This window comes from Quercus lobata, chromosome 3, assembly GCF_001633185.2.
Source record: "Quercus lobata isolate SW786 chromosome 3, ValleyOak3.0 Primary Assembly, whole genome shotgun sequence".
NCBI classification, from domain to species: Eukaryota; Viridiplantae; Streptophyta; class Magnoliopsida; order Fagales; family Fagaceae; genus Quercus; species Quercus lobata.
This window is the reverse complement of record NC_044906.1, coordinates 67,307,414-67,323,203: the sequence shown is the minus strand read 5'-3', so window position 1 is coordinate 67,323,203 and position 15,790 is coordinate 67,307,414.

Genomic DNA, 15,790 nt, shown 5'->3' with positions numbered 1-15,790 from the left:
CTAGTTCCAGTTTTCTAGAAACTAATCTTGGTATAATCTTCGATCTATTTAAAGTAGGAAGAGAAAATGAAGGTGTCAAGTAAAGAATGACAAACTATAATGGAGTACATAACATATTAAATAAAAAAGAATAAGTAAATATTTTATAAAAATTACACCTTAATCTCAATCTACTCAACGTTGGTAGACGTGGCAAAACGGGCAGGACGGGTTGGGTTCGGGTCGGATCAATCGAGTCGCGGGTCAAAACGGGTCACGGGTCATTTTTAAACTTGTCAATCGAGTTACGGGTCAATCAGGTTGAGGGTCAAATGGGTCTAACCCGTTTTGCCATGTCTAGTTTTAAGTAGAATAAGGGCAATTTAGTAATTTTAAAAAATTTGGAATGGACTATCCTTGGCAAGGGCCATGAATCTTTCATTTAATTGTTATAGTAGTATTCCTAATCATTTTAGGAATACGTTATTTAGAGTTCAATTCCTACTAGTAAAGGGTTAACAATGGCCTGTACATAAAGGTTCTTTTGTAGTCATGTTATTTTCAATATATTGATTGTTTGTGTGATTCAAACTTCTCCAAGGTCTGATACCAAGGAACCTTAGGCGTGATGTTTAAGAAAACCTAGGTGTGACTGCATAATGTTTTATCTTTCTTAGTTTTTCTTTATCCCCTGTTTCAGCCCAAAACAGCCATCAATATTTGTTGAAAATAAGATGCAACATGGTTCTGTGCATCAAGGAAAGCTGCAAGGTACAAAGCAGAGTGGATCTCAACAACAGGGAAAGCCACAAGATGCAGCTGTGACAAGGAGTAATGATCAAAAGGGTTGGACTAACCACCTATCAATTTGTTCTAAGAATCTCTCATTCCATCTAGTTCTAATTCATATTAGAGCCCATCATATGTTCCTGCATCAATACCCCATATGCAAAAAACAAAAAAATAAAAACTTACCAATTGTAGCTTGAATGTCTTGCCATTTACCCTCACAGTTTGATTTTCTGAAACATTCACCTCAAATATTCAAGTACTGGTCCATACAAAAACTATAAACCCAAACATACGCGTACATGCCCACATACATAAATTCCATCACAAACCTTTAGAAAATCATAAATCATTTATTGATAAATAAATGGTTTAGATTTTACAGCATTATCAGCATTTAATTAAACACAATTAGCACTAACTTCGCATTTATTGGAGGTAGTGATGATGTGGCAAATTCTAAACCACTCATTTAACAATAAATAGTTATAATTGAATAATGGAAACCTCTAAAGCATCTTAAAATCCCCTATGCATGCATACATACATACACATGTACAAAGGGGGAGAGAGACTTATGAAATCAACACCGGCACTATCTTTGAGGCTATTTGCACTAAATTTAGGATCATCCTGAAGATCAAGGAAAAATATAAAGTTTTGAGCAACCTAAAACCCTAATAAATCACTAAAATTAACTTAAAAAAAAAAAAAAAAATTCAAAGAAAGTGTAAAAGAAAATCACCACAATTTCTGCCAATAGTGTCGATGTGGAATCGCCGATCATCAAAATCGGGATCACCCCATAATGGCTAAATTTTCAACAAAAACAAAAAAAGAAAGGAAAATAAAATAATGAAGAAAATGTTGAAAATCGAAATTATAAATAAGAGGATGGTGTTTACATAGAAGGAAAACGAAAACAAGGGACTTACTCTTCCTCGCTCATGATTGCAGGTTTTAGCTGCTCTAGCTCCTCCTCTTTGGCTTCTTTTTTGGGCTCTGAATTAGCAAACTTAGAAAAGCAAACATAGTTGCGAACAACTAGCCGAATTCTATTAAAAGTACGACCAAACATCCCTACCAACAGATTGCAGATTTTAAGTATAGAATCAAGACTCACAAAATCCATTGCTTCTCTTAGATTTCAAGATCTGACAAAAAAAAAAACAAAATTGAAAATCGTAGAGATCGAACTATGCAAAAACCCTGAGTCCTATCTTTATACTATTTGCCTTTCCTTTTTCATTAACAGTTGATTGATTTGAAGATAAACAAGATTCCCTTCCAACTAATTTAGAATAACATAAACTCTATATAATAGTATAAACTCCAAACCTCTTGGTTTTAAGTTTGTTTGGCTTTTTTTTTTCTCATGCCAGGTGAGCTTTACTTCCCACATACTGTGAGCTCTACTTTCCATCTTTTTTCTTCCTATCACGTGGGAAGTCCAAGAGTGTGTCCATTAGGAGCTGTAGCTTGTCTAGACAGTAAGGAGACAACACTAAACTCTACCATGGAGTTTGAGGTGCTCGAACGTATACAGAACATAAAGCTCACTAGAGAGGAAGACAAGGCTATGTCAATCTGATCAACGAAGAGAGACAAAATTTTAGAGGAATTCTCCCTAAGCCTCACTGGGAGATTTCTCACATCGAAGCAAATAAACTTACGGGTTGCAAAAAACTTGCTATGGACTATGTGGAAATTGGGTGAGGATATGAAGATAATTGAAGTGGGTGAGGGGATTTTACAGTTCAAATTCTCGATGGAAAGCCAACTGCTGTGGGTTTGGAACAACGGACCTTGGTGTTTTGACAACCATCTCTTGGCTTTGTGAAGATGGGAAAAAGGGATGTTCGTCAGCTCAGTCACTTTCTTGATTCAAGTATGGGGTCTGCCGTTTGATCTAATTAATGAAGAGGCAGGAAGGGATATTGGTAGGAGTATTGGTGAATTGGTGGAAGTCGACTATAAAGCCTTCAACTCAGACCAAGCCAGGTTCTTGCGAATACGATTGGAGGTCCCACTTTATAAACCACTCCGGCAGGGAGGCCCTGTGATTAGCTTAGAAGGAGAGACGTCACGAGTGGCTTTCAAGTATAAACAGTTGGTGGGTTGGTGCTTCAGTTATGGTCAAATAAGCCATGATCACAAGGATTGTCCGTCACCTGTGGACAGTGGCGGAGCCAAGAATTTAGGACAGGGGGGGCAAGATTAAAAGACAAGATTGAAAGTCAAAAACTAATCTAAAAAAATTTAAACGTGAATATTAAGAGTATGCAATATACCTGTGACTATATAAACGTGACTCAATGACTTGAATTCTTTAAAAAACTCAACTTGAATGCTTTTAAAAACTCAATAGAAACTCTAATAGCTTGTTTGAATGGGGGGGAGTAGAGTAAAGCGAGGGAGAGTAAGATAAAATACCTTATTTGGATTTTTTTTAAAGGAGGGGGAGAGATTTGGAGGGGTTCTAATTATTTCTAACCCCTCATTTTTAATTCCCCTAAATTAGAGAGATATGAAAGAAGAGTAGAGTATAGAAATATTTGACCAAATGAATTACCAAATTTAAAACTTCTTTTTTTAAAAAGCTAATTATTTTCCTCCCTTTACTTAATTTTAAAAACATTCAAAAACTTTTCTTTTTTTTTTTTTAAATATGGGAGGCATGCTTTTTACTGTACTATATATACACCTTTTTTTTTCAGAGTTCTATTAGTATTAGGCTACTGTGATTCCTATTCCGTATAGGCCTATATCATCAGCAGTAGGTTTTTTTTTTTTTTTTTAATGATTACTAGGTGGGACCCATAGTTCTATATTAGAGTTATAGTAGTCTGAGAGTTCTAGTTAAGGCTGCTGAATTCTGAACCATGTAGCAGTAGGTTGTTCCCAATAAATAGAAAAGTTTTTTGGTTTTTGTGTAGAGGGGCAAATAATACATTTCAATGCAATATACTGCCATTATTAGTAAAAATTTTGGAAGTTCAAGGGGGGCACCTAGGTGCCCCCCCTCGCCCCCCCCTCCCTCCGCCCCTGCTTGTGGACGCCGAGGAAGGAGGTCGACCCTATGGAGAATGGCTCAAAGCGGGGATAAGGGGGAGATCAATGGAGGCAGAAGGTACTCAGCACCATGCAACCCGAACCCAACAAACCTCACAGACCAAACCACAAAACACCATTTCGCCGCCTAAAACTGATACGTCTAGCAAACTCGATACCGAAATGCCTATGGAACCCAACACCGATATTTCGTCGATAAACAAAAGAGTTAATGCCAACCCGGTTTCTTTGCAACCTCAACCACGCAATTTTCTACCCCAATCATATCCTATGATGTCCATGCACGTTTCCACCACGTCATCACAGCTGGCCATAACTAATGCAGCAATTACAAACCCATTGAAATCAAACACCATCAATACCCAACCCCATAATGCCACATTAACACAGCCACACCTGACAGCCTAAACATTCCACTCTCAGACCAACCAAATTTAATGCCCACATTTAACACCACTGAGAATCAAGCCAACACTTTATTCCCAGTCCCAATTACATACGGCGCAAAACAAAATGAACCACAAACCCTAAGCACACCACCCTCACGTGACCAACTTAAAGTACCAAAAACAAAACACATGCAGAAAAAATCCACACTTTTGCTAGCCAAAACAAAACCTTCCCCAACCAAAACACAACCCAAGCCTTCATACTCTAGTCTTTTGAAAGTGGGCATAAAGAGATGGAATGAAAGCAGCAACCATTGGTATGACGATGCAAAGCGATTTAAGGTGGATGAAAGGAAAATACAAATAGGAATACCAACGGTGGAGGCTAAGGTTCAGCCCCGTTGATCACAATGATCATCCTAATTTGGAACTGCAGGGAGCTCGGGAACCGTTGTGCAGTTGAAATCTTCTCTGAACTAGTAAGGAAAAAAGGTCCCACAATTTTGTTCTTCATGGAAACAAAATTGACTGACAGAGAGATAAAATCGATTAAGACGGAATTGGGTTTTTATGGTATGCTGGCTGTATCAAGCAACGAACATAGGGGTGGATTGGCACTACTTTGGAGGGAAGGGGTGACTGTGGACACAGAAACATACTCACCAAACCATATTGATGTGACCGTACAGACACAAACTTCACCTATATGAAGACTAACAAGTATATACAGCCACCAAGAGGAAGAACGCAAAACTGACACTTGGAGACTCATGAGACACCTACATGCCTGAGTATCTCTTCCTTGGGTATGTTTAGGTGACTTCAATGAATTGTTGGCCTCAGACAAAAAGAACGGTGGCAATATGAGACTAATGGCTCCAATGGTTGAGTTCCGTCACACTCTCCTCCATTATGGCTTGGTTGATATAGGCTTCAATGGATATCATTTTACATAGAGGAATGGTCAACATGGGGCAGCTTTTGTTGAAGAAAGGTTAGATAGGGCAATTGCAACAACTGAATGGTGTGAGATCTTCCCTAGAGCAAAAGTGAGTCACCTTTCAGTATCCTGTTCAGATCACAATCCTATTATGCTGGACATGGCACCACCCACTCAACCCCAGAGAAGACGACACAAAATCCAGCGCTTTGAAGAGAAATGGGTGGCTCACACTGATTATGAAAGGATAATCGAGGAGTCATGGAACCAGACACAACCTCATGGTAGCCTTATGTATTGCCTATTTGAGAAAATAAAAAAATGTAGAATGGACCTCATAGCTTGGAGTCGTGCCACCTTTGGGAATACTAGAACTCGCCTTGAAGAAAAACAAGGAAAGCTTACCACATTGATGGAAGAAGGCTATGGGCAGAATGTGGAGAAGATACATGGGGTGAAGAAGGAGATAAATGAGCTCTTGCACCATGAGGAGGTATTCTGGAGACAAAGGTCGAGATCCATATGGCTACCGGCAGGGGATAAAAATACAAAATTCTTCCACCATAGGGCGAGTCAGTGAAGAAGGAAGAACAACATTGTGGGATTGTATGATGGGGAAGGAGAGTGGCACACCGATGAGAATAAAATTGCCAGCATACCAAAAGAGTTTTACAAATAGCTATTCACATCTTCCACCTCACTGGATATGGAGGACGTAATAGATTCTGTGGATCAGGTAGTGACGGAGGGTATGGCACACTCATTGACCCGCCTTTATACGGAGGAAGAGGTGAAAACTGCCCTTTTCCAAATGCACCCATCGAAATCACCAGGACTTGATGGTATGTCGCCTTTCTTTTTTCAAAAATTCAGGCATATTGTTGGACATGATGTTACTACTACTGTATTATCTGTTTTGCACTCTAGAAGATACCTAAGAAAAATGAATTACACACATATTGTTCTTATCCCAAAAAAAAGGAACCAGAATATATCACAGACTTCAGACCAATTAGCTTGGGAAATGTTGTATCACGAATTATTTCTAAGATTCTTGCCAACCGAATAAAGCCCATATTACCCAATATAATTTTTGACTCACAAACTGCTTTTGTGCCTGGTAGAATTATAACAGATAATACTACAATGGCCTTTGAGGTGATCCATTGTATGAGAAACAGAAGAAATGGAAGAAAGGGCCATATGGCGGTGAAACTTGACATCAGTAAAGCATAGGGTGGAGTGGGAGTTCCTCCAAAGGAAATGCTAAAAATTGGCCTACGAATAATGGGTCAATCTAGCCATGGAAACTGTGCATATTGCATCCTATTCAACTCTAATCAATGGAGAAGCTAGAGGTTTCATCACACTATCCCATGGCATCTAGCTAGGGGACCCTTTGTCTCCATACCTATTCCTACTATGTGCCGAGAGTCTCTCCTCTCTCAGTGGTAGTGGTTGTTTCGTTGTATCCATAGTTTCGTAAGTTGGTCAAAGGCCTTCACATGCATACCCACGCCAAGCCAATATGTTAATCTCTGTTTATGTTGGCGTGGTCTTACTTGTAATATTTACTTGATTTAATAAAACTCCTATCTTTGTAGTCAAAAAAAAAAAAAAAAAAAAAAAAAAACTAATTTAGACTTTTCTGAATTTTCATATATCTATTTTTTTGGTATGAATTTTAAAAATCTAACATTTAAATTTCATGCTTCATATGTTCTTAACATGCATATTTTCGCTGAAATCGGATGTTATTTACTATTTTGATCAATAAACTTATTTTTTATAAACAATTTTAAATCACAAAAACCTTGAAATTTTAATATTTATTTGGTGACATAGCAATTGATCTTTGATATTCTTGAAATTTTGCAAGTATGAAAAAATATAACGATAACATGCAATCTAATGGTTATATTTTCAAAATTCACACTCAATATAAACATATATTTTTGTAGAGTCTCTCCAAACTAGTTTGAAAATAAATTTTATTCTTTTAAGATATGTTGCTAATAATATACTTTTTTATTTTTTTGGTTTAGTGTTATAATTTTTCTTTCCAATCACAAAATTGATTCCGCACGTGTGATGAAACTTTTTTTTTTTTTTTTTGGGTTTAGTGTTACAGTTTTTCATTCATCTCAATTTAGGGGTGCTATATTTTCCAATCACAAAATTGTTTCCCTTATTTTTATTGATGTTTAAAGGTTAGCAATTACACAATCATGAAAATGTAATATGAACAACTTTTGATTAGATAATAATGACATAATATTAAAATCCGTCCTGTGAGTGTTTTTATTTTTAGTTGCCTCATTAGATAATAATGACATAATAGAAAGAAATATTTTATTAAATACCTTGGAACTTTGTTTGCCTGGTTGCCTCAACTCATGTTTCTCACTACTCTTAAGTCTTAATGCTTTGAGTAACGTAGCCACGTAGGAAGATTGGCTTCTTGTGTGTGAGTTTTTTGGAATTTGCAGGAGACTTAGGATAGATATTGGACAACATATAGTAATTGTGTGATGATAACAAGAAATTTAAAATTGTGAATGAGTAGAAGACTGAACGATTAAATTTCAATTTGTAAATTGATGGAAGAGTGCAACAGTTTTATTAGGCATTTTTTTAAGGGGTGTAAATAGATGTATTTTTACTTTTTTGCCCTCAATTGTTTTCACTTACCAAACATGTAAGGGTGTTTTAGACCGATAAAATGTCGGGAAGTCTCTTAAATAGTAGCATAGATGCTAACCTTTGAGCACTTTTTTTTTTTTTTTTATTCATCATAATTTGAAGTTGCTACATTTTTTAACCACAAAAATACTAGGGGTGTGATGAGATTTATTTCACCCACAAATGCATAAATCTCATCACACCCTTAAGTATTTTTATACTTGAAAAATATAGCAACTTTGAATTATGATAAATGAAAACTATTAACTTTTACCAACCAAAAAAAAAAAAAAAAAAACGCGTGTTTAAAGACTAGTATTCTATAATTTTCATTATGTTTTTGGCAGTTCTTTTAATGTGATTATCAATGTTTTAGTGATTGGAAGATGATGCTCCATCCCAACAGCTTTACAAAATTTTTGTGATGGATGTTGCTGACTCGCTGATCAAATTGACTTCATTGAAGAAATGATCCACCCATTGTCTGGAATTGAAGAAAAGCCTCTTAATGGCAACAAGCTGCCAATCTGGCAAAACTCCCTACTTTGACACAAAGAAATGTACCTAGTTAATTTCATTTCCAAAAATGAAAAATCTCAAAAAAGTAGACTTAAAATTACCTTGTAAACAGAAACAGATCCTCCTTGTCCCAGCTTTTTGGAATTGTGAAATTAATTTGTGGCCTTTTCAAGAATTTCATACGAATAATTGAGTCTGGACTTGTTCACAGTGGCCAACATAGTGCCTAGCTGCTTTTTCTCTGAAACAAATGCCAGATCAGGTAAGCTATATTTAATTAACTCCAGAGTCTAGAAAAAAGTCTTTCAAAATCTCAGATATCAAAATAGTTACCTCCCCTCCTCTTTAGTAAATTCTTCCTCACAATGAAGACAACCATTGCAATAACCAGAAAAAGAGTTGCAGACAAAGTTATAGCTAACTTGCTTCTAACATAGATTTACATGTTATTCCGTGATCATAATTAATCAAAATAGAAGTCAAGCAATTAGTACACCAAATTATCGAATTAAGTAATCGTTGATGTTGCTGAGATTTTTAGTACCATGAAGAATTTTTACACAAACACTCATTTTAAAAGATGTTAATGTTAATTCTAATGATGAAGTACAATTTTACCCAATTTACAATTGGTGAATCTGACCCAAAATGGAAAATTTAGAATTCGTTATTGTACTGAAAACAAAAGGGACCTGAAACAAAGCATCAAAATTTATCCTTGGATGGCATAAAATTAGACAATATGGGCTAATTCAAAGCCCACTTTTTAGTCACTGTGTTTATAAACGACTAAAAGGGACAGTAATTCAAGGATTGCATGAGAGAGAACACTAATATCCCATATTCCCATTTGATTCGATGAAGGAAAGACAGAACAAAAAATGAAAAAATTCATTGGAACCAAACTCACCTTGATTACTGTTTCTAATAGGCTGAGTCGAATTATAATAGAACTCTTCTGTTGAATGCCTCAAATAACAACCAGAGTTCAACACCCTTCTTCTTTTGGATTACATGAACTATGAACTACCATTTATTAAATATTTGTGTAAATTACATAATTCCCCTAGCATTATTTATATTATATTTTTTATGACCAATTTTTTTCTATTAAAAAATAATTCTAGATTATTAAAAATATATAATATAAATAAAAAATTGGTCATTTTGCCTATACCAAGTGACTGCCATTTTTTTTAATAATCTAGCATTATTTTTTAATAGGAAAAAATTAGGTCATTATGCTTATACCATGCGGCTCAATAAAACTATTAACAAATAGTATGGCATAATTTTAGCCATACATGATACAACGCAATATAAGTACATAAAAATTATTGCTATAATTTACTTTAAGAGTAAAAATCAATAATCAAATCTAGCATTATTTTTTAATTTTTTTTTATAGAAAAAAAAAAGGTCATTATGACTACACCATGCAGCTCAATATAACTATTACAATTAGTATGACATAATTTTAGCCATACAACGCATTATAAGTACATACAAATTATTAATGTAATTTACTTTATTGCTTTGTTTGTTTTAACGATAATATTTTTTTAGAAAATGAGTCATTCTTTAAAAAGTATTTTTTATAAAACTATTTCATTTTCTTATGTTTGGTAGCAACCTTAGATGAGTTAAAAAAATAATATTCTAACTTCCTTTATTTAGCTTGTTGTAAGATAGAATTGTTTTCCAAAAAAAAATTAGAAAAAAAATCTCTAAAAATAAGCTATATCTTTTTTGTTGATCAAAGATAATTTTCTTTTGACTTTTTTTTTTATACTACCAAATACTGAAAAATATGGAAACTTATTTTTTTACACAAAATTTTTCACCGAAACAAAAGGAGCGTAAGTGAAAGTCAATTATCAAAGTGAAGAAAATATTTAAAACTTATTCAATTAAAACACAATTATCAAAAAGTTTCATGAAATTTTAAAAGAGTTTCACTATTTATTTTAAATTATTTCGTAATCTACTTAGTTTAATAAAAATTTGATCTTATACAATATATTTTTCACCTTGTAACCTGAAAGTCATTTTACTTTTTTGTTTCATTATCTATTTCTTATATAATTTCAACTATATATTATTGAAATATTATTTGAGCTTGTTTAATTAATATGTGCATGAATTACAGAGTCATAGTATTGGTACAATAAATAAAGAGCAAAAAAGTAGATAGCTCAAGAGGGTGTATGTTGACTTTTTTCTGAACTGTTGACGGAATACTATCATATATGAAAATTTCAAAGAATGTTGGCATATTTTTTATAAAAAAAAAAAAAAATGCAAAATATTAGACATTGACCTATGGTAGGTCATGTCACATGTTCCAAACTCCAAAGACCTCCACAATATAAATCTCCATCACATTAGCCCGAAATTCTTAGGAGCCCAACCCACTCAAAGCTTATAAGATATGGGCCTATTTGACGATTGTCCACACATGCTCAGTGTCATCCATAGTTCATACCATATTTATAGTAAAATATGGTATCTGTATCATACAGAAAATATATTGACATATATAATTTGGTATTTTCAAGAAAAATATGTTTTGAATATTCAGCAGAAAAATAAAATAATGGAAAAAATAATGGTACTTGTACAAATACAAAAAGTTTATTTTTTTAAAAAATGCACCATATACGAATTCATTTGTCATATAATTTATTTATTTTTTAGATATATATACAATAATCATTGTGTTATGTTTAATTGAAGATTCTCAACCATTTAGATTGAAATGAAATAATCTACTTAATAAAAAAAATTAATTCAATAGTATAAAAGGGTAGGTGGACTGTGCAAAATAACGATTTCAATACAAAAATTATGCGCGTGTAAATTGTGTGCAATAGGTAGTGAGAAATAAACATTGTCTTCTTTGTAATTATAATAGAAAGGAGGATGGTAATTGTTGACAGCTTTTGTGTTTAACATATATGACTTTTACAATTGAATATAATAATATTTGATGGCTATAGCCTATAGGCAGCAAGGTTTTGGCAGCTTATTTTATTTTATTATAGTTTTTTTTTTTTTTTTTTTTTTTAGTATGGTAGCGTTATTATTATCACTTACCAGATATGTTCAATCTTTTTTCCTTTTTTTTTTTTTTTTTTTGAGGATGATCACATATGTTCAATCTGTTATGGATGCATGGCTACCACATTAATGGATTAACATGACTTTGGCCGATTATTTTAGATTTATTTTAGACCGCAAATGGATTGACATCACTAATCAACTTTATTTAAATTTTTATCTTATTGTTTTATATTTGTATTTGAAACGCGATTGTTATGTTAGCTTCTTTTATATATTATTATTATTATTATTATTATATATTAGAAAGAAACAAACTAAGCTCAAATACACACTTAATTATACTCTTTTGCCAAGTTCAAACACATTACGTTAACTAAATATCATGACAACTAAACTTTCCAAAAAAAAAAAAACGCATTTATTCCCATATCTTTGGAAACCAAACGAGAAACTATAGTCTCCTTATTTGTTATGTATGTAAGCAAAATATTATTGTAACATACGTGTATAAACTAACTACGGCATATACCCACTTTTTTTTTTTTTTTGGGGAGAGGGTGAAAAGAGCATAAATTAAAGATCAAATAGAAATAACACAAAATCTAGGATACATAATACCCCCAAGCTCAGCTAAGAGTTGTAAACAAATTATAGGGAGTAGGATTTGAATACACGAAAAAACTCAAAAAGGGTCACTAATAAAATTTCCTTCTTTGTCCAAAAGGTTTGCGCAATAACTCCCTTTGTAGTGGGTGACGGTGTATTGGATTTGGATAAGAGCTTCATCAAAAAGCTCGAGGAGGGACCTGCAATTAAAAATAAGAGCACTACAAGGGTGAGAAGTTTCAATCAGGGCATTTTGATAACATATAATGTCAACAACAACTCTAGCATCAATCTTTACAATGAGCTTTTGAATATTTAGACTAACATCTTATTTTTTGGGGGAGGTTTTTGAAACATGCACTTTTAGACTAATCCACACCTCTACATGCTCGGGTATGTCTGGAAGATCAGATTTTGTTAAGAGGATACACCATGCATTATAAATCCAGTCTGTATTGAATATTAATGCACACTATAATGTGTGTGTGTGTTTTTTTTAAATAGTAAGGAAATGAAGACATTGGTTTTTCCCTTCAAAAAAATTAAAAATTAAAATAAAATCCACACCTCCACTAAGCAAAAGTTCTTTATAATCCCTCAAAGAAAATTAATATAAGGTTTTACATTTCCACTGGCACTTTCAACCTCACCTATGACTAAGAGGCTATGACACTGACAATAAAATTGCATCCTTTCTCGAAATTGATATGCCTTTAGAAGTTAGAACTCAGTTACTGGCCATACTAAGGTGCAATATTCTAACGAGGGTTATGTTAATAGGAGTACTTATAGCAACTCTAAATAAATCATATCATATTATATTATATATATATATATATAGATATATATATATATATATATATAATAAAAGTTGGGCTTAGACGCCATGATTGCGCCACATGCCTTCATCAAATTGCAGAAATTTTTATTAAATTTTTAGATTTTTAAAGAACTAAAAAGGAATAGTATACTACCAGGATTTTAATTCATTCTTATCATCAAATAAAATTAGATTAACATTATTTTTTTTATTTGTTAGGATATATTTCTTAAATTAAGGGATAATATTTAACACACAAAAATTTAATTTAGATAATATATATCATCTAATTAACATTATTTTTTTATTTGTTAGGATATATTTCTTAAATTAAGGGATAATATTTAACATACAAAAATTTAATTTAGATAATATTTATCATCTAAATTTTCAAAATTTTAATTCTACTCTAATTAAAAGTCTATTTTAAAAAATTTCTAAATTTGAATCTCATCCCACGTTTTTGTTGTTTCTATTTTCCTCAAGTTGCAACTTAAATTTTAGCTGATGCCGCACTTTGCATCCTCAAATACTAAAATAGCTAATGCCACTGAAAGTCTATATAGTCTTTGTTTTTCTTTGAGTTGTATAAAAAATGAGTCACGAGGTCAAAATTGCAATACTTCAAATTTTCTAGAATAAAGAAAGAAAGTTTGAGACAAAGGAGATTGTCACTGAAAAATAATCAAAAATTTTCTAAATTTAAATCTCATCCCACTGTTCATTGTTCACGTTTTTTACTATTAAAGGATAAGAAAAATCCAAATTTTTTAAGAGATGATTAATATAAATCTATCCCAAGAAATAGTATATATCTCAATTAATTTGATAATCTTTATCTATGCCAAAAAACAGTATATATCTCTATTAATTTGATAATTTCTACGTTGATGACATTTTAAACAAAAAAAAAAAAATCTATCAAAATAAGAAGTTTGAGAAACAGCCTCCAAAGGAACACAAAAAGTTTGACTTGAAGAAGCTTTCATACAAGGAAAGGAAGGACAAATTGATTGAGAGATTGAATGCTTTTAACTCTATAGCCGATGATGATGAGGATGATGAGTGAAAATAATGTTGGATTCAGTGCTTAATATTTGTTGATTATCTGTTATACATTTTTCTTTTTTGTCAACGCAACTAAGAACCTAGCCGTGTTTTTCTTTTTCTTTTTTTTAAATTTGTCATTTTTGTAGGTTGTCTTTCATCATCTAGATGTTTAACTAGATATGAATTTTTGCATCATTTATATGTATAAAAAAATATCAACCACATTCTCTTTCTCTCTTTTTATTTTTATTTTTATTAGCATTATATTGATTCTTCATCTCAAAGATGAGGCTTCCATTGCTACTATGGACAGGTACGTATCTCATGCAAGCATATATGAACTTTAATTGCCTTTATTTTGAATCCTCTATTATTTTGCTAGATGTGATTAGGCTCAATAGTATATGCTTCATTATTTTTCTAGATCATTTAAATACACTAAAACTAAGTTAATAGGATTTATTTTATATAATTTATCAAACAAAATGAAATAAATTTTGTCAAGTATGATTTATTCATGTTGTTCCCTTTTTAGATTTTATTTTTATTTTGAATATCAGCATTTATTTATGTAAAGTGTGCATAGAATTATGTATTCATTTGCAACATTAATTAATATTTTTTTTCTAATTATTAGTATAATTTTCTATTCCCAACAAATTCTTCATTAATCTTTTTATATTTTTGGTTTTAAATTGCAAAATTTTGGACCATCATTATAAAATAGTTTTTTTTTCCTTGTGATTATGGAACTTATTTAACTAAAGTAGTAAAATCAAAGTGGAAATGATAGCTCTTTATAGAAAAAAAAAATTATTTTAAAGCATGGTATTAAATGGTTATAGACTCATATGCAATTTTACAATCTATATGGTTCAATTTTTTTTTTTTTTTTTAACTCGGTTTAATTTTTTTCTTGATTTTGTTTTCCAGGTTTGTCATAAAAGATTCCAACCGTCCTAAAAAAGGTCTGTAATCTATATGTAGAGCTTTGCAATTTTTTATTTATTTACACATAGTGTCTCTCTTACAATTCAAACTATTCATTTTCTTTTTATTTATCAAATAAAATTTGTATTATATGAATTTATGTATAAAATTGTGCAAAGTACAGGAAGCAAAAATTATGATAGGTTCTATAGTTAGAACAAATTAAAGGTTATTATTCTTCGAATAGTTCTATCTTTTAAAAGTGGTCAATTTTTATAATACTATGTCTAAAGATTTTAATAAAGAACAATGACAAAGGAGAAAAAATACTTCTGATATTTTTTAATCATTGATATTATTTTTAACAATACTTCAAGTCACTAACAAATTAGCACTTATTTTGTTATATTAATTATTAAAATATATAATTATTTATACATATATTTTATAAGTTTTTTCATAAAACTGTGCAACGCACGGGCCTATAACTAGTTATATTAGAAAGTTTTAACACCATTTTGATAGAAAATATACAAAATTTTTCAAAAAAATTAATTATTGTTTCATTTTTTTATAAAATATTTCTAAAAATAGTTTTTAAATCAATGCTGTGGGGACACGATTCGTAACGAACCGTAACAGTGTTGAGTTCGCACGTAAAAAGGCCCCAACAATATCATTTGTAGAGCGTGGGTTTGAAAGGCTAGGCCTTGGTCACCAGGCGGTGGGTTTTTCGTGGTGTTCATGCATGGTTAAGTTGTCTTCACCCCTGGAGTCTTTCTCCTGGAGGTGGGCTGGACTCTAGGGGTGAAGACAACTTAACCATGCATGAACACCACGAAAAACCCACCGCCTGGTGACCAAGGCCTAGCCTTTCAAACCCACGCTCTACAAATGATATTGTTGGGGCCTTTTTACGTGCGAACTCAACACTGTTACGGTTCGTTACGA